Below are 27,263 nucleotides of genomic sequence, written 5' to 3'. Positions count from 1 at the left end.
GTAGCACTACATTAAAAAAAAGGAGAGCAAGGGACAAGAATAGTATCAAAATAGAGGGACCAGAGTGGGTGCTCTAGTTTGCTAGCTGCTGGAATGCAATATACTGGAAACAGAATGGCTTTTTAAAAAGGGGAATTTAATAAGTTGCTAGTTTACAGTTCTAAGGCCGAGAAAATATCCCAACTAAAACAAGTCTATAGACATGTCCAAGCAAAGGCACCCAGGGAAAGATACATTGGTTCAAGAAGGCCAATGAAGTTCAGGGTTTCTCTCTCAAGTGAGAAGGCACATGGTGAACATGGTCAAGGTTTATCCCTCGGCTGGAAGGGCACATGGTGAGCACAGCGTCATCTGCTAGCTTTCTCTCCTGGATTCCTATTTCATGAAGCTCCCCGGGAGGCATTTTCCTTCTTCATCTCCAAAGGTCACTGGCTTGTGGGATCTCTGCTTCTCGTGGCTATGTCGTTCTACTCTGCTCTCTCTGAATCTCTCTCTGAAATGTTTCCTTTTTTATAGGACTTCAGTAAACCAATCAAGACCCACCCAAATGGGTAGAGACATGTCACTTTATCCAGTTTAACAACCACTCTTGACTAAATCACATCATCCAGAGAGATGATTCAATCACAGTTTCAAACATACAGTATTGAACAGGGATTATTCTACTTTTATGAAATGGGATTTTGATTGAAACATGGCTCTTGTAGGGCCATACATCCCTTCAAACCAGCACAGTGGGCATCATGGAAGAGATGACATTGAACAAAGACTTTAAGGAAATGAACCACATAAGTGTCCGAGAAAGGAGAAACCAGCTGGGAAAATTAGTTAGGGCCCTTTAAGGGCAAAGTATACCTGGCGTGTTCAAGGAACTTCAAGGAGACAGTGTGGTTGGAGCAGAATGGTTGAGGGGGGATGTAGCAGGAGATGAGGTCAGAGAGATGGGGTGTGGGCTGGGGAAGGAGGCAGACCATGAATGGGAAGGTCATTGTACAATAACCTCAGCTTTTACTGAAAGTGAAATGGGAAGCCATTGAAGGATTTTGAACGTAAGAGTGACATGAACTAACTTGTACTTTAAAAGGCTGCTCAACTGAGAATAGAATGTAGGGCAGCAAGAGTGGACACAGGAATTCATTTTAAGAGACAGTTGCAGTAATCTAGATCAGAGATAATGATGACTAGGAACACAGTGGTACAAGTGGATGTACTGAGAAGTGGTTGGATTCTGTACATATGTTGTGGGCAGGTCCATAGGAATTTCCCAGTGGGTTAGATATAGAGAGGGAGAGAGAGAGAGAAGTAAGGGATGACCCAAGGTTTTTAGCTTAATGGTTGGAAGGATGGCATGAGAACAACTGAGCTGAGTAAGACGATGAATAGAGCAGGTTTGGGGGGCCAAAATCAAAATGAAGTTTTGTATTTGTACCCATGTTTACTATTTCTGGTGCTAATTCATTTGCATACATCCATATTTCAACACATCATTTTGTTTTGCCTAGAGGAATTTCTTTAATATGTAGCTAAGGGACTATAAGTAGTATTATACAACAGGTCTGTTGGTGATGCTTTCAGCTTGTACATGTATGGGCAGTGTTTATTTTGGCTTAGTTTTTTTAAACTTTTGTATTGTATAATATAATATATATACAAAGCAAAGAAAGAAAAAGGCAATAGTTTTCAAAGTTTCAAAGCACTCTTCAACAAGTAACTACAGGACAGATTCCAGAATTTGTCGTGGGCTACCATACCATCCTCTCAGATTTGTCCTTCTACCTGCTCCAGAATATAGGAGGCTAGAAGGAATGAATATTTTTTTTTATCCTCGGAGTTGACTTCTTTTCTTTTTTGTGAAAAAATAACTTTTACAAAAAAGCAATAAATTTCAAAGCACAGCACAACAGTTAGTTGTAGAACAGATTCCAGTGTTTGGTATGGGTTACAATTCCACAATTTTAGCTTTCTACTTATAGCAGCTCTAAGATATTGGAGACTAAAAGAAATATCAATTTCATGATTCAGCAATCATAGTTGTTTATCAAATCCTACCTTCCCTGTATAACTCTGCCATCACTTTTGATTGTTCTAGCCCACTCTTTAGTGGTATTTGGGCTATGGCCATTCTAACTTTTTCATGTTGGAAGAGGCTGTCAACAATATGGGGTAAGGGGATGGAACTGGCTGATGTTCTGGAGAGGCTGGGCCCTCTAGGTTTCAGGACTTATCTGGTCCAGGGACCCATCTGGAAGTTGTAGGTTTCTGGAAAATTACCCTAGTGCATGAAACCTTTGTAGAATCTTATATATTGCCCTAGATGTTCTTTAGGATTGGCTGAAATGGTTTTGGTTGGGGGTTGGCAAGTTATGATAGGTAGCAATGTCTAACTGAAGCGTGCTTAAAGCGACCTTCAGAGTAGCCTCTTGACTCTGTCTGGACTCTGTTTTGGCTTAGTTTTGAAAGATATTTTCACTGGATATAGAATTCTAGATTAGCAGGTTTTTTTTTCCTTTTGGTATTTTAAAGGTATTGCTTGATATGTTCTGGCTTGTATTTTTACAATGATAAGTCTGCTATAACATTCTTAGCTTTACTCCTCTGTGTAAAATGTTGTCTCTTATCTTTGGTTTCTTTTACAATTGTTTTTCTTTGACAGTGGTTTTGAGCAATTTGACTATGATGTATCTTGATTTTGTTTCCTTAATGTTTATTTTGCTTGGGGTTTCTTGAGATTCTTTAGTTTATTGGCTTATAGTTTTCACCAAACTTGGAAATTTTTCAGCCATTTGTTCGTAAATATTTTTTCTGCCCCTACATTCTCTCTCCTCTATTTTGAGATTCTTATTACACATATATTAGGCTGCTTCAAATTGTCCCAAAGTTCAGTGATACTCTGTTCATTTGTTTTCAATCCTCTTTCTCTGTGTGTTTCATCTTGGACACTTTCTATTGCTATGTCTTTCAAATTCAAAAATTTCTTCCTCTGTCATATCTATTACCTCTTAGTCACATCCAATGTATTTTTTATCTCAGACGTTGTATTTTAAACCACTAAAAGTTTGATTTGGGTCCTGTAAAAAAAAGACCATGTCTCTCCTTAACATGTTATTTCTGCCTCTGTTTTCTTCAATAAAAGATACAAATTGAACTGTACAAAATTCTAACTGTTGTATGGTCCTTGCCTAATAATTATATCATTACTTTATTTCTGGTTCTATTTCTATTACTTAGTTTTCTCCTTATGTTTTTGCATGCCTGGTAATTTTGATTGAATGCCAGGCATTGTGAATATTACCTTATTGGGTGCTGGATATTTTGTGTTTCTTTAAATATTCTTGAACTTTGTTTTGTGATGCAGTTATATAACTTGGAACTGGTTTATTTCTATCAAGGATAGATGTTAAGTTTTGTTAAACAGGATGAAAGCATTCTTTAAACGAGGGCTAATTTTTCCCCAATACTGAAGCAATACCCTTCTGAATACTCTGTCCAATGCCCCATCTTTTACAAGGCTTTTCCACTCTGTATGATGGGATCATGGATTATTCCTAACCCTACATGAGTTTCTGAGATTATCTTGCTTGCTCATTTCTGTTTCTTTCCAAAGCCTTGGGTAGTTTCTTCACATGCATGCACTTAGTCCTTCACATATATTATTCTCAGCTGAAAACTCAAGAGGGATCTGCAGACACCTAAAAGTCTGGATGTCTGTGTGTGCCCGTTTGTGCATGTGTGTATATACAACTCTCTCCTCTGTGCTACTGTCTCCTCTCCAATATTATGTCCTGTGAACTCTAGCTGCTTTTAGCTCCCCGCATTATTAATTCTGTTTTGTCATCTCAGGAAGATGACCAGTTCTGTTTGTGCCCCTCCTATTGCCATAGTCTGGAAACTCTCGAGGCTGAAACTATCGTAGGAGCCACCTCATTTGCTGCCTTTCTCTCAGGGATTGTTTCCCCATGTTATCTATCATCCAATGTCTGAAATTTTTAATTGCTTAATATGTTTAATTTGTTGTTTTAGTTGTTTAAGAAAAGGGAAAATCCAGTGCTTGTTACACCAGAGGTCAGTTTTGAATATGAGTTAGAAGTGTCTATGGGCATCAGAGTAAAGATGTTGAGTAGGCAATTGAATACACAAATCCTCAGTTCTGGAGAGAGGTCTGGGCTAAGGAGACAAAAATGCGAGAGCTATTTATAAGACTCAGGGAATGAATGTAGGTTTAGGAGAGGATCAACTGAGTCCTTGAGCACTTCAACATTAAGATACATGGACAATAGGATGAAAACTCAAAGAAAGAAATAAAAAAGAGATATCAGTGAGATAGGAAAAAACAAAAGTGTGTAATCTGGAAACATGCATTTTTGCTGTTCTTCCCAGCAATCCTATGAGATAGATGTAATCACTACTCCCATTTCATCAATGATAAACTGAGACTCAGGAGGTAAAATGGTTTCCCCCAAGGCATATTTGGCTCTACAGATTAGATGCTTTCCTCTTCACAACGCTGTATCCCATTCAGCATCTTACACAGTTCAGAATGGGCACGGGAGTAAAGAGGCAAAGAGCCACTAAAGGGTGACAAGGTAGAGTCAGGAAATTTCATGGTGTTCAAGATTTCCTTATGACATTTAATGTGATCTCTGAGCAGTGGCCAAACATTTTTATCTTGCATTGTTATTAAAAAAAAAGTTAAGGGACATACACCCCTAAAATATAAACATTTATATACATCCTAGTATACTTTACATATCATAAAATATGATAATATTGTACAGACTTTTTATTTAATCTCCCAAGGGGATACTACCAGCATTTGGTTGGCAGAGGTCACTAAAGTCACAGCTTAATCTCTTACAACAAAGAATAGTCCCAAATCCTTCATGATTTTCATATCTCCCTCCAAACATCATATAGATGATGTCATGGTCAGGTTCATGTCTCAACTTGAGCAGGTGGTGGTTCCCATTTGTCTGGTTGGGCAAGTGCTGGTCTGTCTGTTGATATGAGGAAATTTCATAGAATTAAATCATGATCACATTGGTTGCATCCACAGCTGATTGCATTCGTAATCAGCCAAGGGGAGTGTCTTCTGCAATGAGTGACATTTACTCTAATCACTTGAAGGCTTTTAAGGAGGATTCAGAAAAGACAGTCTCTCTTCCTGCTTTGGCCAGCGAGCCTCTCCTGTGAAATTTGTTCAGACCCTCCACTGGAGTCATCAGCTTCACAGCCTGCCCTACAGATTTTGAATTCTGTATTCCCACTGTTGTGTAAGACACTTTTATAAGTTTTATATCTACAGATATTTTCTGCTGATTCTGTTTTTCTAGAGAACCTGAGCCAATACAACTTGATACCAGGAGTAGATCTTAAGAAACAGAATCTTAAAAATGGGTTTTTATGATTGGTTTTCTACTCTGACTGGAGTCAAAGGCTCTAAGGACTCTGATTCCCATAATCAGAATCGTACTGTCAATCCATGAGTTGGCAAAAGAGAAAGTCAATATATCACCTTTGGATTCTACTAATGTTTTGCTTGTATGAAGCCAGGCTCTGGTGGATAATGTTTTTGACACCTTCATGGAATTTTGTGGAAATACAAGGTATAGAGATGTTAGCTGGTTGTTGTTATATACACTGTATACATTAGTGAGTGAAAGGGATGGGCTTAAGACTTCAAATGAGAGGCTTACATGCCATCTCACAAATATAAACATTTCTATGAGTGTCCTGAAGGAAAAATCTTATTTCTTGTAGCGTAGACTTGAGATTTCCAAAAATCAGACATAGAATCTTATTGTTAGAGTAGCAACTTTACAACATAAACTGAAATCTCAATCTTGCATGGTGTCTGCCATTAAAGTGAGGGCATTGGTTGGAAAGGAGTGGGGCCCTTAAAATGGGATGGCAACATATGGATTGATGATGTCAGTGGAGAGGCTGAAACCCTAGGTCATGCTGAGTATTCTATAGATAACCCTGTAATAGTCTGCCCTGAGGACATAGCTGCCCCACTTCCAGTCTTCCCTAAGGAGTTGGCTACCCAACCTCCACCTGAAGGGATTAGCCACCACATCCCCATTTACTTCTCCTATTTTGGCCTGTGCAGAACAAGATGGGTCTTGGAGGATGACAGTGGATTATCATAAGCTCAACCACATGATGACTCCAATTGCACCTGCTGTTCCAGAAGTGGTATCATTACTTGAGCAAATCAATACAACCCCTGGTATCTGATATGCAGCTATTGATCTGGGAAATGCTTATTTTTCCTCAATAGCTATTAGTAAGGACAACCAGAAACAGTTTGCTTTCAGCTGGCAAGGTCAGCAGCATACTTTCACTGTCTTACCTCAGGGATATATCAACTCTCCAGCTCTGTGTATTAAACTTGATCCTATCTCCCTTCCACAAGACATCCCACTGGTCCATTATATTGATGATATCAAGTTGATTGGGCCTACTGAGCAAGAAGTAGCAACTACTCTAAACTTATTGGTAAGGCATTTGTGTGTCATAGGATGGGAGATAAATCCAACAAAAATACAGGGGTCTTCCACGTCAGTGAAATTTCTAGGTGTGGAGTGGTGTGGGGCATGTCAAGATATCCCTTCTAAGGTGAAGAACAAATTGCTGCATCTTGCCTTTCCTACCACCAGAAAAGAGGCAGAATGCCTAGTTGGCCTCTTTGGATTTTGGAAACAACATATTCCTCATTTAAGTGTGCTACTCTGGCCCATTTATTGAGTGACCAGAAAATCTGCTAATTTTGAGTGGGGACCTGAACAACAGGATGCTCTGAGACAGGTCCGGGCTGCTGTACAAGCTGCTTTGTCACTTGAACCATATAACCCAGCAGATCCAATGGTGCTGGAAGTGTCAGTGGCAAATAGAAATTCTCTCTGGAGCCTTTGGTAGGCCCCTATAGGAGAATCACAATGCAGACCCTTAAGATTTTGGAGCAAAGCCTTACCATCTGCTGCAGATAACTACCCGACTTTTGAGAAACAGCTTTTACCCTACTACTGGGCCTTGTAGAGACTGAACGCTTAACCATGGGCCACCAAGTTATTGGAGACCTGAGTTGTCTTTCATGAGCTGGGTGTTGTCTGACCCACCAAGCCATAAGTTGGGCTTGCACAGCAGAACTCCATCATAAAATGGAAATGGTATGTATGAGATAGGGCCAGAGCAGGTTCTGAAGGCACAAGTAAGTCACATGAAGAAGTAGCCCAAATGCCCATGGTCTCCATTCCTGCCACATTACCTTCTCTTTCCCAGGCCAGAGCTATGGCCTCTTGGGGAGTTCCTCACAGTGAATTGACTGAGGAAGAGAAGACTCGGGCCTGCTTTACAGATGGTTCAGCACGATATGCAGGTACCACCCAAAAGTAGACAACTTCAGCACTACAACCCTTTTCTGGGGTGTCCCTGAAGGACAGTGGTAAGGAGAAATCTTCCCAGTGGGCAGAACTTTGAGCAGTGCATCTGGTTGTTCATTTTACTTGGAAGGAGAACTGGCCAGAGGTGCATTTATATATTGACCCATGGGCTATTGCTAATGATTTGGCTGGATGGTCAGGGACTTGGAAAATTGGTGACAAAGAGGTCTCGGGGAAGAGGTATGTGGATAGACCTTTCAAAGTGGACAAAAACATGAAGATATTTGTGTCCCATGTGAATGTGAACCAGAGGGTGACTTCAGCATAAGAAGATTTTAATAATCAAGTGGATAAGATGACCCATCCTGTAGATACCAGTCAGCCTCTTTCCCCAGCAACTCTTGTCATTGCCCAGTGGGCTCATGAACAAAGTGGTCATGGTGGTAGGGATGGAGGTTATGCATGGGCTCAGCAACATGGACTTCCTCTCAGTAAGGTTGACCTGGCTACAGCCACTGCTGAGTACCCAATCTGCCAGCAGCAGAGACCCACACTCAGCCCCCATATGGCACCATTCCCCGAAGTGACCAGATGGTTACATGGTGGCAGGTTGATTACATTGGACCACTCCCTTCATGGAAGGGGCAGTGATTTGTTCTAACTGGACTAGACACATACTCTGGATATGGGTTTGCTTTCCCTGCATGCAATACTTCTGCCAAAACTACCATCTGTGTACTTACAGAATGCCTTATCCATCGTCATGGTATTCACCCAGTACTGCTTCTGATTAGGAACACTCTTCACAACAAATGAAATGCGGAATGGGCACATGCTCATGGAATTCTCTGATCTTACCATGTTCCCCATCACCCAGAAACAGCTGGATTGATAGAACAGTGGAATGGCCTTTTGAAAACTCAATTACAGTGCCAACTAGGTGGCAATACCTTGCAGGGCTTGGGTATTGTTCTCCAGGAAGCTGTGTATGCTCTGAATCAGCATCCGCTGTATGGTGCTGTTTCTCCCACAGACAGGATCCATGGGTCCGGGAACCAAGGGGTGGAAATGGGAGTGGCACCACTCATTATTACCCCCTAATGATCCTCTAGAAAATTTTTTGCTTCCTGTCCCTGCGACCCTGAGCTCTGCTGGTCTACAGGTTTTAGTTCCAAAAGGGGAAGTGCTCCCACCAGGAGAAACAACAATGATTCCATTGAAAACTGGAATCTGAGATTGCCACCTGGTCGCTTTGGGCTACTCATGCCCCTGGATCAACAAGCCAAGAAGGGGATTACCTTATTGTCTGGGGTGATTGACCCTGACTATCAGGGGGAAATAGGACTGCACCTACACAATGGAGGTAAAGAAGAGTTTTCCTGGAATGGAGGAGATCCTCTAGGGTGTCTTGTAGTACTACCATACCCTGTGATTAAAATCAGTGGAAAATTGCAACAACCCAATCCAGGAAGGACTACCAATGGCTCCAAAACTTCAGGAATGAAGGTTTGGGTCTCCCCACCAGGCAAAGAACCATGGCCAGCTGAAGTGCTTGCTGAGGGTAAAGGGAACATGGAATAGTAAGTGGAAGAAGATAGTGATAAATATGAACTATGACCACATGATCAGTTAAAGACACAAGAACTGTAATGCTGTTTTGTTCATATTATAGTATTTAAGTTGTAAGATATCAAGTTTAAGAATGAATATTACCCAAGGATTTGCACCCTATTCTGGGGAGATTTAATGTGTTTTCAGTTGTATACCAGACAGTTGAGTGTTGTTAGGTGAGGGAAAAAAAATGTGTCTTTTATTGTTTTCTACTTAGAGATTAAGCATGGTTTAAGGTGATGTGTATAGCTGCGAAGTTGACAAAGGGTTGGATTGTCACAGTCAGGTTCATGTGTCAACTTGGCCAGGTGGTGGTTCCATTTGTCTGATTGGGCAAGTGCCGGCCTGTCTGTTGTTATGAGGACATTTCATAGAAATAAATCATGATCACGTCAGCTACATCCACAGCTGATTTCATTTGTTATCAGTCAAGGGGAGTGTCTTCTGCAATGAGTGACATTTAATCTAATCACTGCAAGGCTTTTAAGGAGGATTCAGAAGAGACAGTCTCTCTGCCTGCTTCAACTGGTGAGCCTTTCTAGTGGAGTTCATCCAGACCCTTCATCGGACTCATCAGCTTCACAGCCTGCCCTATAGATTTTGGACTCTACATTCCCACATTTATGTGAGACACTTTTATACATTTTATATCTACAAATATTTCCTGCTGACTCTGTTTTTCTAGAGAACCCTAGCTAACACAGATGAAAATCATTATCTGAGCCTAAATCTATTTCACAGTAAACACAAAGTATTGTTTGCACAACTTTAACATATACTGAATTTTCATGCATTACAACTACCACATAAATGGAGGAAAGATTTTACTTTGTTTGGCTGGGAACTTTCCCAAGAAATGTTCACCACTTGGAGAAATCATATTACCAAAAAACAATATCTTCATTGTATCCGAGTCTTCAATATATGAAAATCATGTCAATCTACCTTTGTGACTGTTGCATTCATGGTGATGCAGTTTCAAGCATCAATCTATTTTATTATGTCTTCTAGGGCAACTGTTCCTAAGCATCTAAATACTAAATACTTATTTTTAAAGTTACTTTCTTATTATTTTTCCTTTTTTTAGAGTTATAAAATTATATTTATTTTGTTTAAAAGATTATGTGTCGATATGTTATGCCATCTCTAAATTTTATAGGATAGTAAAGGAGTTGTAATAAATTATCAATTGTTATTGAAAGAGTCATTTGTTATGACAAAGTTGTGACCACCATCCTATACATTCAGACCCAAATATTTCACAATTTCATTCCAATATATTCTTCCAATCCCGTCTTCACCCTTCACTCTCCTTCCTTTCTCCAGCCACACGGAATTCCTGATTGCTCCTGAACACACCATGTGGCTTTCTCCACCTGGAGTTCCCTTGTCCCCTTCTATTGAATTCCCACCCACTTTCAAAAGCCCAGCTCAAGTGTCGCCTATCACCTCCACTCTAAAATCTTGCCCAGGTTCCTCTCTGGGCCCCCCATGACTCATTGTTCATATCACTGTCTATAAGCCCAAGTCACTCTTACCGCAGTTACTAGATTCGTATTTTTCTCTCACACCAGTCTATGGACTCCTCAAGGACAGCAGGCTGGTGAAGACCTTTGGTTTTGGGTCAGCCAGCTGGTTTCAAATCCCCTCTGCCACACTCCAGTTGGGTGAATTTGACTTTGGTTAATATAATTGACTTTCCTAAACCTCAGTGTTCTCACCTACAAAGTTAAGCAATAATATCTCTCAAGGCGATTGAAAAAATTAAATGAGACACTGCACATAAAGCGCTTTGCATGGTGCCTGTACCTTAGTAAATACTCAGCAAATTGTTTTACCGTAAATATTATACATTCCTTACCCTTATGATAAAATGCAACACAGAGTGGATGTTCAATAAATGAATTCATTTAGTGCTCATATATTACCCCTTGGATGAAAGAAATAATTATTTTCAAGAAAGAAACTTTAGCGGAGGAATATGTAATAACAGAGTAAGCTTTCAGAGAGTTATTGGGACAGAGAATTGTTATGGGTCTCTCCAGTCACATCATGTGGACAATTTACTAGTTGAAGCCTATCTGTGCCTCTTGACCATTTAAAATTAATCTGGGTAGCCCAGGTTTCAGAGGAAAGGAAATAGCAAGAAAAATAGGAATGGTTGCTCTTTTATTCAAATTTAGGTGTCAGAATATGGATAATCTCTTTAAACAGGAATTTTTAGACTGTGTGGGACGATATGCCTCATACGCTGCTCCACTTAAAACAAGCATGGGGAGCCAAGGACTCTGATATTAATGGGGAAAGATGGGCATGCTTAGTTCCTCCCACCAGAACGGTCAGAAGGAACACTGGGGAATTCTTTACATTGATAAGCCCCCAAGAGGAGAATTGTGGGAGAAGTGTGAACTCAGTCACAAAAAACAAAACCAGAGTGATTTTCTAATTTCTGTCCTCGTTGACAATTAGAAATCATAGAACTGGTCCTGATTCATCACCCCTAAAGGACATGAGAACTGAAATATGTATTTAAATTAAGAGTTTTTTTACACAATTACCTGGAAATATCAAATGGAAGTTGGGTTTGGCTATTTAAGCAATTTTCGTATTACGCTCTAATGTGGCCTAGATTCTCAGAATCTTAGCAAGGTCAAATTTTAAAGTTGAAAGAGCCCTGAGTTATGATTTCTCTCTGTTACTGTCTTTATGCTTAAATGTCATCCAGGCAACATTTTCTAAAGCTATCATTATGAGTTTGATAAGAATGGGTTTTCCAGGAAACCCATTTGGAAGCTGATTAATTTTTCATATGTTCTATGCCAGCAATTCAGTTGAATGACAATGCATCAGGCAATCTTCAAGCTACCTTAGACAAAGGGAACTGATCCAGGCAGTTTTTTTTTTCCTATTAAAATGCAATTTATTACAAACATCATTTAGCTATGTGTGTTTTATTTGCTAGGTACAAAGCCTTATTTTGTTGAACGCAAGTACCTTAGTGTAAAGTGGATTTGCTTCTCTCTAGACTCAATTATCACCCATCATTAACTAAATAATAATTCTAGAGAACGGCTTTCTATCTTTCAGATAGATACTTTGAATCTGGCCCAATTCCACTTACCATTTCTTTCTCTTGAGTAGTTGGCAAGGAAGCTGAGTCTCAGAATAAAAGTCCTAAACCAAAACTGACCACAATACTACTTGTCCTTAATGTACATCCAATTCCCTTCATATGCATCTCAACAGTTCCAGCTCCTTCTTTTTTTCCACTTTCCATCATTTTCTAGCTGTATCATATTCCTTTAAGTTTCTCAGACATAACTTGCTTTCTCTTGTTTCCAACCTTCATACATACTGCGCTCTATACCTCGATGTCTTCTCCTTCCTCCTTCAATTCATCCTTCAAGTCTCTGTTTAAACCTTACTTTTTCTGAAGGCTTTCTCTGGACCCCAGACTGGGTAAGGTGTCTCATAATTATGTCTTTATATCATCCTGTATTTCCCAAACTCACACAATTATGTCTCCTTCACTAGATAATAAGAATCACAATGGCTGCCTTGGCCACTACTGATTTAAGCAATAAGCTTGATAAAGGTTAGTTGAGTGAACAGACTGATGAGTGAAAGAGCTGGTTCGACTACCTTCCCATGGGTAAGGTAATATTCCCAATTCGTGCAGGAATTAGTCAAGGTCTAGGGAGCTTAAGAGACTTTTTTCCCAACACTATTATAGCATTTTGGCATCAGACCTAGTGTTCAAACTTCCTACTCCCAGTGCAGTGCTAGTTTCATTATTCTAAGAGTTACAAACCAAAATGCCCATTAGGGTTATGAGTGAAATGGGAAGGGTACAAGACTACATGCAGTGGAAGGGACTGGGGTGAACTGAAGGATACACATCTCATTTAAAGAAAGCACCCATTACTCAGGTCCAGCCAATTGTTGACATAGTAGAATAGGGCCCAGTGTTGCTGTAGCTTTAATTTTTTTCTCAAAAAAAAGGGGGGGGGGACTCAGAATTTTATGTGGAATGTTCTAATGTTTTAAATTCTGGCAAGAATATTTTAATATAATATATTATTCATCCCAAACAAAACACTCATGAACTACGCATAGCTTCTAAAACCCCAGCATGCCATCACCACATTATTCCACGCCAAGCCTTTCCTTTCTACATAATTCAGACTTGCCTTTGAAGTGACCATCCCTTGTTCCATCAAACAGCACTCAGGCAAATTCCACATTCATTTTACTGTAAGAAAATTATTTCTTGAGGGCCAAAAATTCCAGTAAAAGACAATTGCTTTTTCTTAGTACGAAACACTTAGCTCCCACCTATCCTGTTTTTTTGGAATTGATCAACCCCCACTACATTAAGTTCTACTCCCACACAGATATAGTAACCCGTATATCTGCATTTTGGGGGCAAAAATCCAAAGCTACAGAAAATTTTCGGAACAATTTTTTTTTCCCCAGGAGAGACCAAAGTAATACTTAGACAAAAAAACAATACTGACTTTTATTTCTGGGAGGAAATGGTACCATATTTTTTACTTCCCTTCCCCCTCCTGATTCCATTATGATTAAGAAATGCATAGTAGTAGGGAAATTTCAAGCATTGGATTTGAAGCAGTTGGGTCTGTGGTCTGGCCCTTGCACATGCAGCTTTTGGATCATTAATGAGTCAGTAACCTGCTGGAGGTACCACATCCTCAAGGGTAAAATGGGAAGAAGACCTATCTGCTCACAGCACTGCTGTGATGGAAATGCTAAGGAAAGAAGCAGAATGGAAAGGTATTGCCACCTCTCAAATACCACACTGGTGTTAATGTTGACAACGGGCACGGCTGACTGGATTTTCATGATTCCAGTGGACACCTCAAGGAAGTAATTTCTGGTCCCAAAGTCACCTCGCAGGACCTGAGTGTTGCCCAGATAGATTTGCAATGGCCCATAGGAAAATTCACATCCACGGAGAGGAAACCCTACTTTTGTTTTCTTGAACAATATTTGCCTAATTTTCACCCAGCCATTCTCCTCTACTTCTCATTCAAATATGAAGGAAAAGAGTACACTCTCCATTACCACTTTCCCACTCCCTTCCCTATAATTTCTCAGGAACATTTACTGTTTTGTTCGTTGGATTCTAAAGGCACTGTGCACTCCATTTACCTGTATTTTCTCATTTGAGCCTACAACCAAGCAACTGGACCAAAATCCCATACCTGAGAAGTGGTGGAGTCAGGATTTGAATCCTGTTCCTTGGACTCCAGATCCTGAGTGTTTAGCCACCATAATACATTACTTCCCCCCTCAACCCAGTGGAATCTGACTTTTGTCATCACCTCTCCATTCACTCATTCATTCAAGTATTTAGTGAATGCCCAATGTACAAGGCATTCGTGAAGCTTAGATCACAGAGAAGAAGAAAGAAAACAAATAGGTTAAAAAATAAATATAGAGGAAACTTAAAGCTTTACTCAGCTGGTTGAGATCGATCAAGCTCTTCATGCTTTGTATGCTGAATTTTTCTGATAATTGGCCTACAATAACTTTATTTGTATAACCTTGCATCTAAAGAAGAAAGAAAATGGCTTGTGTTGAGTTTTCTTTTCATGTGCCAGATCTAGAACTTGCTGGAGTTCTACAGAAGGGACTAAAAGATAACTTTGCTGATGTCCACGTCTCTGTAGTTGACTGCCCTGATCTGACTAAGGAACCATTTGCCTTTCCTGCAAAAGGCATCTGTGGGAGAACTAGAATTGCAGAAGTAGGAGGTGTGCCTTACTTACTGCCTCTTGTAAAACAAGAAAAAGTTTATGATCTGAATAAGATTGCAAAAGAAATCAAGCTTCCTGGAGCTTTTATTCTTAGAGCAGGGGCAGGCCCATTTCAGACTGTTGGGTTCAATACTGAGTTTATGCCAGTTATTCAAACAGAAAGTGAACACAAACCTCCTGTGAATGGAAGTTACATTGCCCATATTAACCCTGTAGATGGAGGGTGCCTGCTAGAGAAATACAGTGAGAAATACCATGACTTTGGGTGTGCATTACTGGCTAATCTTTTTGCCAGTGACGGTCAACCTGGCAAGGTCATTGAGGTGAAGGCCAAAAGAAGAACTGGAAAACTTAACTTTGTGACTTGTATGAGAAAGACTCTTGAAAAACATTATGGAGATAAACCTGTAGGAATGGGAGGTACTTTCGTAATTCAGAAGGGAAAAGTGAGGACTCACATTATGCCCCCAGAATTTTCTTCCTGCCCATTGAACACTGATGAAGAGGTCAATAAATGGTTGCATTTTTATGAGATGAATGCTCCTTTGGTTTGTCTGCCAGTCTTTGTCTCCAGAGACCCAGGGTTTGATTTGCGACTGGAGCACACTCACTGTTTCAGTCATCATGGAGAAGGTGGACACTACCATTATGACACTACTCCAGATACAGTGCAATATGCTGGATACTTCTTACCGGCAGAGCTTCTCTATCGTATTGACCAACCAAAAGAGACCCATTCAACTGGGCGAGATTAAATCAGCTGATACTGGTTTAGAAAAAGAAATCATTAATTAAGGTTTACTTTTCAAATTATTTTTAAAATTTAGCTCACTGATTGATCCTAACATAAAATTCAATGGAAATTAGCTCAATATTAAACCTTATCTTTTTGGCATCTACGATCAAGGGATTTGTTGAAATTATAGTCACATAATTACAAAATTATAATTTTGTAAATATTAGAGAAGCTACTGGGTACAGAGATGCATAATTGAGATGTTCTTTGTTTTTTAAATTTTTAATGTCAGCAAAATCCGAGTCTCAGGTTTATACCTTCTATATAAATATGATCAGGAATCATGTCATTATATCTACTATCTAATAGTAATACCTTACATTTAAATGTTCCAAATTAGACTCACAACTGCTATGTAAATTATTTCTGGGAATTAGACATCAGTGTGTGAAATGTTGATTGGTGATGAATCTTCATACTAAATTTTTTTAAATCCATTTTGTAAATTAGAATATACTTATTTTAATGGAACAAGTTGGGAGTGAAAGGGACTTTCCCCTTTTGATAATGTTGCCTCACTCAAAAGTTTGTGTTTGTACTTTACAAACAACAGCAACTAGGTGGTTGGTCCTGACTCCTCCCTTCTTTGGACTGCCAGCTACAAGACGGTCGTACTTTGTCAGTTATTTGAAACAAGGGAAAAAGGAAAAGGAACAGCATCAAAATACAACTTTGAAGTGAGAGTATTTAATTTATAAGTGAGACTATTACTAAATATAACTTCTACTCTTCGTGACAGATAAAATTTGGTTCTTTTACTGATTGTAATGATGGACATTTTCCTCAGTGTTCTTCTGTAATAATCATTAGCCAGAAATCAACTCTAATTTTGTGAATGCCAACAACATGCAGCTCTAGGACCTCTGCAGTACTTAAACACATAATGAATCTTCAAAAAGTAATTTTTGATTGTCTGCTTTGCATGTTAGCTATATCATGTTTTATGAGTATACGTTCCTAAATATTATATTTTGAAGCAAAAAATAAATAGATAAAAATTAAAAATAAATAAATAAATAAATATAATAGGTAAGCTTGCAATAAATGCTAAAGAGAAAAAATAAAGCAGTTACAAGAGAAACAAAATGTCAGGGGAAGCATAGTATGGGACCCGAGGTGGGGTTGAGAAAAAGCCCCATTGAAAAGCTGATTTTTTAGCATAGCCTGAAGAAGTGGGAAGCTAGCCATGAACTGAACATATCTGGGGGTGTGGGGGGAGGGAAATAGATTCAAAGGGAACCAGAAGGGCAAAGTTCCTGAAGAAGGAGTTTGCCTGGTGTGTTTAAGAAACAGAAAGAAGGTCAGCGTGGCAGGAGCTGAGTGTATGAGGGGAAAAAGTGGAAAATCATGTCAGAGAAGGAACAGGGAGCCAGATCTCATCAGGCTATAAGAGCCATGAAAGGACTGGCTTTTACTCAAAGTGAGATGGGGAGCTTATGGAAGTCTTATGAGCACAAGCATGATAAGATCTGGCTCATGTTTAGGCAGTGCACTCAGGCCACTGTGTTGATGGCAGAGTGCATGGAGAAGCATGGAGAGCAGTTCAGAGAGATCAAAGCCTGCAGAAAAAGGCAATAAGGGGTAGACTATCAGGAGCTTAGTTTGGGACATGATGAGCTACAATGGCTATTAGACCTTCAACTGGGATGTCAATAGGTAGTTAGATGTAGGATTGAGTTCAGGGGAAAGATTCAAGCTAGAGATGCAAATGGGAATCATCAGCATGTTAAGGGTATTTTAAGCTATGAAGTTGGGTAAGATTGCCTAGAAAGAGGGTAGTTAAGCAAAAGAAGAGGTTTACTCCATTGATGTTGCTTTCCCAAAGGCAACATTTAAGATGTTTATTCTTTCGTGCAGCTTCTCCTCTCAGCTACACTGGCTGCAATTGATCACTCTGTTTTTCTTGAATCTGCCTTGAAAGTTCAAAGAAATTTGCCTTTCTCTTTCACGGCACCCTCCTGGTTCTCCTCATGTCTCTTGCATTCTAGTCCTTTCTAGTCTGCTGTAGTCCCCTTCATGCCCTCCCTTTCTCCTTCCTCTTTAGGTGTAGCTGGTGTTTGGCCTTCAGTCACTTTCCCTTTCACTCTACACATTGTCTCTGGGAAATCCCATTCATTCTCATGATTTTAGCTACAGTCTATAAGCTGGTGATTCTCAGATATTTGTCTCCATCCCACATTCTAACCCTTGAACTTCAAACTCATCTGTATATAAACTAGATCCAAGATATAAGTATCTCATTCACCCATTATCCAACATGTGAAAAACGAAAACTAAGCTCATCATATCTCCCTCTAAACCAGTTTCCACTTCCATCTGTGTCCTCTTTCTCAAACCTGATGGTTTCACCATTACCCAGTCACCTGATTCAGGAACCTGGAAATCACCTTGACTCCGTCCCATTCTTCAGCTCCTACATTCAAGCAATACCCACATCCTGAGATTTTTTTATAGTGTTGGAGTAATGGATTCCACCTCTCCTGTGTTTTCTTCCACTACTTATTAGCTCTGGATTCCAACAACTCTAAATAATTTGAATCTCTCCAACACCATGCAACTCTACAAAGCATGTGCTGTGGATGATGACGTTCTTGTTATCTAGAGTGTCGCTAGTCCAAATGTGGTCCAGAATCTAGCAGCATCCAAACCCAGTCAAGAACTGTAGAATCAGAATCTGGATTTTAACAAGATCCCCAGATGTTTCACAGGCACAGCAAAGCTTTACAATACTAGGGCTCTGCAAGTACATAGACTTAATTTATTCACATTTTCTCTTTTGTTCTCAATATATTTGTTTATTTCTCTAATCTCTCCACCAGTCTGGCTTCCAAATCCCTTTCTCAGGAAGCTGGACAATTGGTGGGGATCTTTAAATCCCATGTTCTTCTTAGTTTTCTTCTTTAAGCTCTTACCATTCTCCCTCATGTTAGACACTAGAACCTGTGTTTCTTGAGACTCTACAGCTTTGGGTAAAAACAATAGCCTCTTTGTTTCTGCTTCCAAGTGACCATTTTATTTTTCTCCCAACAGCGCATGGAGGGCGGGGCGGGGGGGAAGAGTGGGTCTGTCAGCTGACTAGCCATATTTCAGCTCAAACTTTAAACCCAGGAGTCTTAATGCTCCTGCATAAAATAATCTGAAGATGGTCTCTAACCATAGACTTTGGTGATGGTAAAAGAAACGCCAGCATGTGCTGAGGCCTTCTATGCCTCAGAATTAATGAGGCAAGTATTCTTATTATATCTACTTTACTAATGAAGAAACTGAATTCAGAAAGGGTAAGTCACCAGCTTAATAGCCAGTCAGTGACAGAGGCAGGACCTTAATCCTGGCCCATCTGAAACCAAAGTCCATGCTCTCCTCACCAACACCTCACTGAGGAGAGCTCCCAAAATAAGACAGTCCTAAATGGATGAAACTGACAAGCCTTAGTCAAAGGGAGGGGTTATTCAGGGATGCTATAACCCACAAAGAATGTCCTTGTCTGCTCAGCTGATGTGTAAAATTGGCCTCAAGGATAAGATGGAATGAAAGTCCAGACTACCGTTCTGGCCAGGTCAAGTGCTCTATGATGGTCATGGGATGCTTGTCATCGCTGTCAACCTCGCAGGCCATTGACCCAAAACTTAGTGACTTAAAATAACTTGTATTTATTAATTGATTTATTAGTTCATGATTCTATAAGGCAGGAATTTAAACTGGACTCACCTAGACAGTTTTTCTGGGTCTCTCGGTCTCACTCATGCACTGTGGTCAGCTGCCAGTCAGCTGGGAGCCTCTGCTCCCTGGATTATCTGGGTCTTGGTTGGAGTGGCAGGCGTGACTGGATCAGGTGACGCTCACTAGTTCAGCTCATTTACATGGTAACTAAGAAAGTTTCCAGAGGGAGTAAAAGCCTGAACTCATCACTGGTACAACATCACTTCTGCCTCATTCTATTGCCCAGTGCTAGCCATAGACCAGTCCAGGTTCAGGAGATGAGGAAATAGACTCCAACTGGTGATGGTGCTACTGCAAAGGTGCATTACAAAAGACATGGATACAGTGAAGTAGAGAATTGTGGCCATTTTTACAATCTACCATAGCCTGAGAGACACAGCTCTGCGGTCATCTGTCCCCGCCTCTGAGTTTTCCACCCTGACAACACACTCTCAGGCCAACAGGAGAAAATGACCACAGATATGCAGATTTCTAGTGTCTTAGTTCTTACCTCAAGCTCAGGCCAAACTGGGCTCTTAGCAATGTCCTCCTTTGAGTGCAGCTGCTTGGAGCTCTGTGAGTTATGGGAGAAGCCACAGAGGAGTGGTGGAGACCTGAGCTCTTAGATATCCCTGTACAAGGAGAGGTCCAGCCCCAGTGGTTGCCTAGAACAGGAGACCAGCCCAACGCTTTGGAACATGGGATTGGATCCACAGGCAGCTAATTCAACAGGTCTGCAATAGGCAGAGAATATATGCAAAGAGGATATATCTGTTCACTGTGGTTGCCATAATAAATTACCACAAACTACATGACAAAAAAAATTATTCTTTCAAGTCTGAAGGCCAGAACTGTAAAATCAAAATGTCAGCCAGGCCATGCTCCTGCTAAAGGCAGCAGGGTAGAATTCTTTCTTGCCTCATCCAGTTTCTGGTAGCTCCAGATTTCCTTCACTTGTGGCAGCACAATTCTAGTGTCAACCTCTGTTTTCACATGGTCATCTTCCCTCTGTGACTGTGTGTCCTCTCCTCTTCTCATAGGGTCAGCAGTCATTGGATTTAGGGCCACCCTAAATCCATTATATATCATATTGGATTCTTTAACTTAATTATATCTGCGATGCCCCCTCGATTTAATTTCCCAGGCTGCTCAAAGTGAATACCATGAAATAGGTTGGATTGAACAATGGGAATTTATTTGCTCATGGTTTTGAAGCCTGGACAATATCCAAATCAAGCTACCATCAAAGGGATGCTTTCTTCCCAAAGCCCAGCTGCTGGTGATCCTTGGCTCCTCTACCACAAGGCAAGGCCCATGTTGTGTCTGCTGGTCTCTCCCTTCTCTTCCAGGTTTCACTGATTGCAGCTTCTTGCTTTTGTGACTTTCTCTCTATCTGAATTTCATTTTCTTAAAAGGACCCCAGTAATAGGGTCTTAACCCATCTTGATTGAGATGGGACACCCTTTAACTGATGTCACTTCATCAAAAAGTCCTACTTATAGTGGGTTTACACCTACAGGAATGGATTAGATTTAAGAACATGTTTTTTCCCCTGGGTTACATACAGTTTCAAACCACCACTATTCTATTGCCAAATACATTAACATTCTCAGGTACTTGGAATTAGGACTTAGACATATATTTGGAGTGGGGGGGATAGTATTCAACCCTCTGTGGGAACCTAACAATTATTGAGTCCCTACTTGGTGCCAGACACAACATGAAGAATGAATATTGCGTGATTTATCTTCTATTCCTCCTATTTATCTGAGGTATTATATCAATTTAACAAATAAGAATGTTTAATAACCTTATTTTAGTATGATTGATACTATCATATACCAGGCCCAGTGCTAAGCCCTTTGCATATTTTATCTCTTTTAAGCCTCTAAGGAAAGTATTGTTATCCCTATGCACAAGTTTTGAAATAAAGATTATACAACTTGCCCAAAGTTACTCAGCCAGTAATTGTCAGGTCCAGGATCTGAGCCCAGGCAGGACTTCATAGGCAAACGTGTTTCTTCCAAATGAAATAGTCTACGTAAAAGCAGTCAATAAACAAAGATTGCAGTTGGAAATCAATGTCAAAGAACATGGAAGCAGCTGACATCACTCCTCTCTCCAGAAGAGGATAGAAATTATTGGAAAAAAAAAATAAAGCAAACTCCAATCCCTAACATAACTAGAGTGTAAGTTCTGGTGAGATGCCAAGTGGAGATAGTGGAGCTGGGGCATGAGATTAGAGTGAGATGAGCAGACAGGCTGGCACTGTGTCACTGGGTATCTGATCTGGAGTTCCAGGCTGGGGCAGTTATGACATCAAGGCTTTGGCTGGGCTGGGCTTGCAGGGGGCAATGGAGGTGGGCATATGGCAGACACTGCACCTGGGGGACAGGGAACCAGGAAAGTCATTCCACTCCTATCAGAGCTGCCAGACTCCCTGGGACCCTGGCATCTCTCTGCTAGCTCACAGCTCTTGATTTAGTTACCCTTTCCCTTTCATTAGGAAACGCGTATGTGTGTGTGTGTGTGTGTGTGTGTGTGTGTGTGTGTGCTCATTATTCTAGCTTGCCCTGACATTTCTTAGCATGTAAAACTACTGTACCTACTCCCTTCACCACTGAGATCTATTTAAACCATGCACACCAACACCATCCTTTATAGCCTATGTGTACGGGTTTCTGTCTGTCTGCCTGAGATAGTTATACAGAAGGAAAGGGAAAGAGGAAAAGAGATAGAGGCAAAGGATGTGAAAGGAATAAAAGTATGGCAGAAGAGACTAAAGTAAGACTCATGGGGGGAGGGGGGAAAGTGCAGAGAATGGATTCTGGGGCACCATGCACAATTCTAGAGCCCTGTAGAGTTGTCAAGTGACTGGCGATTGAGGAACCCAGGTGGCTCTATAGACAAGAGTAGTTGTCTTGTCTATTGGCCTGTGAACATCTAATTATAAAGAGTCTAGACCAGAGTTTCCCAACCACCCTCAGGGGAGCCAGGCTCGACTGGGGTCCAGAGCCTTTAAGATTTCCTCTAGCAGTGAGCAGCCTGCAACATCTACCCAAGATCCCAAGCAAATGTCATTATTTTCTATTCATGCCAGGCCATGGAAAGAATTTGGGAAGCACTGTTCTGTACTAGTATTTCCCAAAGCATGGAGGAAGGGCTTCATAATCATTTTAGAAAATGCTATATACGACATTCCCCTCTGTAGATATGCTTGCAAAATGCATTAGTATAGTAAAGTCTCTAAGAAGCTCTAAAGGTAGGGAATGTGGTGGGGATGACCTTTTAACTTTGCTTAGGCCTTCCAACTTCAGAATACAGGGCTGGTTAACTTATTCCCTTACCTCCAGTTGACTAAAGTCAAGGAAATGGACTATTATAACTCCCATCCCAGATTCACGTTCTTTCTCTGCTGACAGAATTAATTCTCCTCTCAGGTGACCTTTCCTGGAGCAGAAAGCCTTAATTATATGGCCATCTTCCAGTACCAAGTAATAGCTTCTGAACAAGTTATCCAATGTGTCATTACTGACTTAGTCTCCTGCTTGACAAACAGATATATGACTCCAATCATGAGTTCTGAAGCTAGAAACAAGCTTGCTGCAACTTGCATGTTGGAGCTTGGCCAAATACAGGTTTAATTTTCTGAGGTTAGGAGCCATCGCTTACTAGCCAGGATTTCTGTAACTAAGTACCACAGATTAGCTTGGTGTAAACAATAGAAATTTATTGTCTCACAGTTCTGAACGCTAGAAGTCCAAAATCTTGGTATTGACAGGGTCATGTTTTCTTTCAAGGGGAGAATCCATGCCATGTCTCTTCCCTGACCTCTAGTGGGTGTCCAGTAATCCATGCGTGCCTTGGCTTTTGGCAGCCTAACCCAATCTCTGCTTTCATCACATGGTCGTGTCTCTCTGTCTTTCCTCTGTCTCTTTGTGTTCAAATTTTCTATCCTTAAAACACTACCATTCATACTGGATCAAGGCATAGCCTTATCCAGGACTGATTTTAGGACCTGAACATGTCTTTTGAGGGGACACAATTCAATCCATAACAGCAAGCAATCCTGCAGTACAACTTCCCTATCTCCAGTGATAAGAGATAATAAAATTCCTTTTTATCAAGACAGTTAGAATCAGGATTTTTTTGTTGTTGCAGCTAACAGTATCCAACCTGATGTACTCCATGATCCTCTCCAGTCCCAGTTATCACAACACTGAGACCCTTACAAACAATAACACACCACAATTCTATGACATAAGGACCATGTTTAGTTCCATTTAAAAGGAAAGAGCAAAGTTGACAGAGTTTATATAAGTAGGTCAAAGACACTGAAACAAGGTCAATATGAGAAACCTGTCAGACCTGAAATCCTTGCTCTGAGTCATTCTTTCCCAGAAAGTCTGGAAAGAAGAAATTTTCCAATCAACTAGCAAGTTCCTGTGGGCCATGGGAAAAATTTCTTGGCCATTCAAAAAGCCTTAATTTGAGGTTATCCATCTTTTCAGAATTTCTTAAACTCCTCTAAATTCTAAATTGCTGCAAAATTATTAAGAAGAGCTGATAGCAACATATCAAATGCTGTATTTTGGGTCCTTCAAGCAAGATGAAGCCCCAACTAATTCCTACTACTGTTTAAAAAGAATTGCACCATTTTCCAAACAAAATTATTCTGTTGATTTTTTTCAATAGTCCAAACATACATAGCACACATTTACAAGCACTCTCTCTCTTTCTTCCTTTCTCTCTCTCTCTCAACCATCTTCTTGAGATTAAGAATTTTTTTTTCTGTTTAATCCAAAAGTATTATAAATAACTGCCTCCTATCTAGAGATTACTATAAATAAAAAAGGAAAGAACATAAAGAAGAAATTATTTACCATAGAACAAAACTAATTGGTCTTGAAATGCAACAAAAGATTGTATCTCAAGAAGGGCTCTCTAACCAGAAAGAAATGAGATATTAAGTGTTTCCAAGAAAGCTTATGATGAAATCCTTTCCAAAATAGAGTTCTGAGAAAAAAAGGAAGAAGTCTAGAAATTCTAGGTGCAACTTTCATCTATTGTGGAATAGCATGACTGATTGTTTTAGGGATTGCTTGGTTACCAAGAACATGTTCAACTCAACTAACTTAAATAAATGGAGTTTACTGGAAGGATATTTTACAGAAACCAAAGCAGAGACATCAAAGAGAAAAAGCCATGAGGAATCAAGGCAAGTTGGGAGGTTCTCTCTCTGTCTCTTTTTCTTCCTCCCTCCCTTTCTTCTTTCTTTTTTCCTTCCTTTCCTTCTCTCCTTTGCTTCTCTTCCTTTTTCACTCGCTGTAGCATATGATTATTCAGTTTGTCTCTAATCTATTCTCTTTACAACTTTTCTACTTGCATTTGTTCCACCATGATCCAAGATGGGGCCCTCAAATTTTAATTCCACATTGCCTGAGAAGGTCAATACATACAGAAAACTAATCAATTCTCTCTGTAACCCAATTACAAATTCTTTAGAGAAGATCTGACCGAAACAGCCCAGGCTCTGGGATGATTTTCCTGAGTCATGTGTCCACAACTTGCCTAATCAGCTGTAACTGAAGAAGCAAGAATATGTACTAAAAATATGGCTGTTAGAGCCCATTTTTCTCTATTGTGAGGTGGGAATAGCAAGACAGAAAGATTGCTTTCAAAGTAGAAGGCTGGGATGTCTACTCAGGGCTCTTCAGAGCTTTTTGCCACCATGAAATTACCTGTTTGGGGGTTGGAATGGTGAAATGATTTACCCTGTCTACTCCTGCATCCTATTCTACACAACTCACCCCCTTCCAAAGGGATATGGAAGATACAATCGAATAAATAAAGAACACATCATCTTTCAAGCAGAAATGCAAACAGGCAGGAGAAAGAGACTAAAGGAGGCACCTGGCCCCGCTCCTCCATTATGGAAACTGGCCTCCAGGGTGGTGCTTCCTCCAAGGAAAAAGAGGGGTTGGGAGTGGTTTATAATATTCAGCCTAAGGAAGGAAGCACAACCTCAGTAGTTTCCTGGATACTTGCCCTCAGCTAATTAGCACTTTCCCCCATCAGTAGCAGCTCAGCCACAAGGCGAATCCTTTACCTCTCCCCATAAGCCCTGGTTGCTCAATATTCTCAAATCACTCCTAGCAAACATATAACAGGAGGGGGGCTCTTCTTGGCTCAGACCACTGGCCTAAGCCTACCACCCACACCAGGTACAGAGAGAGTTTTCTAACATGAAAAGGTCTCTGAGGTACTGCCCTGTTCCAAACCCTTCCCTGACTCCTGTCTTCCACAAGGACAGAATAACCTGAGCCAGGCCTACAGTCACTGCATGACACAACCCTGCTCACCTTTCCAGCCTCCAGCTTCAGCTCATAGTGCTCCACTCCAGATGCATCCCGTACTCCAGCCCTCTTGTTCCAGCCCTCGCTGGACTCTTTGCATCCCAAATCTGCACAGAGGTGCATGCTCTTTCCCCAATCTGGACCACCTGCTTTTGAGTCCCTGTCTCTGCTGTGGCCTCCATCACACCAGAAAAGGAAGTTTCCTGGGCTTGTGTCCATCTCTTCTTGATGAGCTGTTAAATCCTTGAAGACAAGGACTCTGCCTTGTTCAGAGGTATATCACTGGGGTCTGGAGTGGTGCTTGTGGATCAAAAAGCATTTGAAGGAAGAAGAACACAAGGGAGAGGAAAAGTGAGAGAGGGAAAGAAGGAGAAAAACAGGGAAGGCAGAAACCTTCCTACCCCTTAACAATTTCCCTGACCTGCTTAGAAATGGGACCTGTGAAAACAAAACCAGGCAGCTAAAGGCATAGCAAAATTCCACCCCCTGTCACAGGCTCTAAAGCTTCCAAAACGCTTTCACCTACAAAATCTCACATAGTTCTCAAAACGCCCTGTTAAGTGTTCAGAAATCTCCATTTACAAAGAGTCAATAGACAGAAGTTAGAGAAGCGAGGTAACTTGGAAGGGTACCCCATCAGTCTTGGCACCTATAATGAGGGGATTCCATTCTCCAAGAGGAGTCTTGCAGGGGGTGGGGGAGGAGGTGGCAGGGGGTGGGGGGGGTCAGAGATGCAGCCCTTGCTAGGGGCTGTTGGTCTCTGGGAAGCTTGGAGGAGATCCCACATTGATCAGAGGCCCAAGAGCCTGGAGACAAGGGCACAGTTCCTCCCACAGTACAAACTTTATTCCCCTTGGCCCAGCAGCCTGACGCCTTCTCAGGCTTCCTTCTGGCCCCTGTCTGTCCTACATCTCAGGAGACAGTGAATAATCTTTCCTTTCTCTCTGGAGCTTATTGCCATCAAGGTATTTATAGACTGCTCCTGGCCCTGCCGTGGCATCTTTTCTCTCCTGTTTAAATTTAGTTCCCTTTGTCTTCTTCCCCTGACTTATCAGCTGATGCTGCCTGGGTTTCCTCTACTGCCTTTTGTTCTCTCAATGTTTGTTCCACATCTTCTTTCACCCCCTGAGTCCAAACAATCCAGCCAAAGAGTTTCTCTGAAGCCTTTATATAACTTTCTCCTCAACCCTCCTACCTCCCCAGCAGTCCCTTCTCTGTCTGCTTTCCACTTTCTCTTCCAACAGCCTTCGCCTTTATCTTCTTTCAACCTTGCCTATTTATTGGAAGAGGAAATGGGCATGACCAATTTGTAAACAGAGCTGGAGCCAGCTACTTCCCAGACTTCTCTAGCCAACGTTATTTTTATTTTTTAAAGCATTTGGTTTTGATACCCCAATCTTAAGTGTCACGTCCCAGAATCATTTTGTCTTATGCACATTGGGAGGCATCAACTCTTGCCCATCTTGGTTCTTTTCAGCCCGCAACCTGACCATAAAACAATCATGTCTTAAGGCTGGAAAGAGCAAGGACCATCAAATTCCAGAGGTCGAGAGATGTACTGTTTTGCTGCCAATAATATTTGATAACTATAGGGTAGGTCAGGGACTACAAGAAGACTCCAAATCATACAGGGGTCTCC

The 27,263-nt window shown here is 40.8% G+C and overlaps 1 pseudogene; it reads left to right on the top strand.

Annotated features, from left to right (window-relative positions):
- The first annotated feature begins 14,459 nt into the window (after positions 1-14,459).
- LOC143645947 (ester hydrolase C11orf54 pseudogene) lies at positions 14,460-15,674 on the top strand (annotated as a pseudogene).
- Positions 15,675-27,263: the final 11,589 nt, after the last annotated feature.

The sequence above is a fragment of the Tamandua tetradactyla genome, chromosome 9 (assembly GCF_023851605.1).
Source record: "Tamandua tetradactyla isolate mTamTet1 chromosome 9, mTamTet1.pri, whole genome shotgun sequence".
Taxonomy (NCBI): Eukaryota; Metazoa; Chordata; class Mammalia; order Pilosa; family Myrmecophagidae; genus Tamandua; species Tamandua tetradactyla.
The sequence above is the reverse complement of the archived record's forward strand: the minus strand, read 5'-3'. Positions and strand labels throughout refer to the sequence as shown.